Source organism: Theobroma umbraticum, unplaced genomic scaffold (genome assembly GCF_002168275.2).
Source record: "Theobroma umbraticum cultivar Fairchild unplaced genomic scaffold, ASM216827v3 scaffold_39.0, whole genome shotgun sequence".
Taxonomy (NCBI): Eukaryota; Viridiplantae; Streptophyta; class Magnoliopsida; order Malvales; family Malvaceae; genus Theobroma; species Theobroma umbraticum.
In genome coordinates, this window is record NW_018397281.1 from 1,298,072 (window position 1) to 1,298,302 (window position 231).

Consider the following 231-nt stretch of genomic DNA (forward strand, 5'->3'; position numbering starts at 1 on the left):
TATGAGAACTAATATGGAATATCATAAGTAGATACCGAGCCATGCTTAATGACATATCTGAGATATTTGATGAAAAGACCGTATTGTACTGAAAGACTTATCACTGAAGGGCTTTGTCAAATTCTTTAGTTGACTCTTTAGCATTTGGGTGGTCATAATATATTGCTAAATGCCGCTCATGATCTATAAATATAAATTAATTTTCAAATTGCTATTTGATTATAATTTATA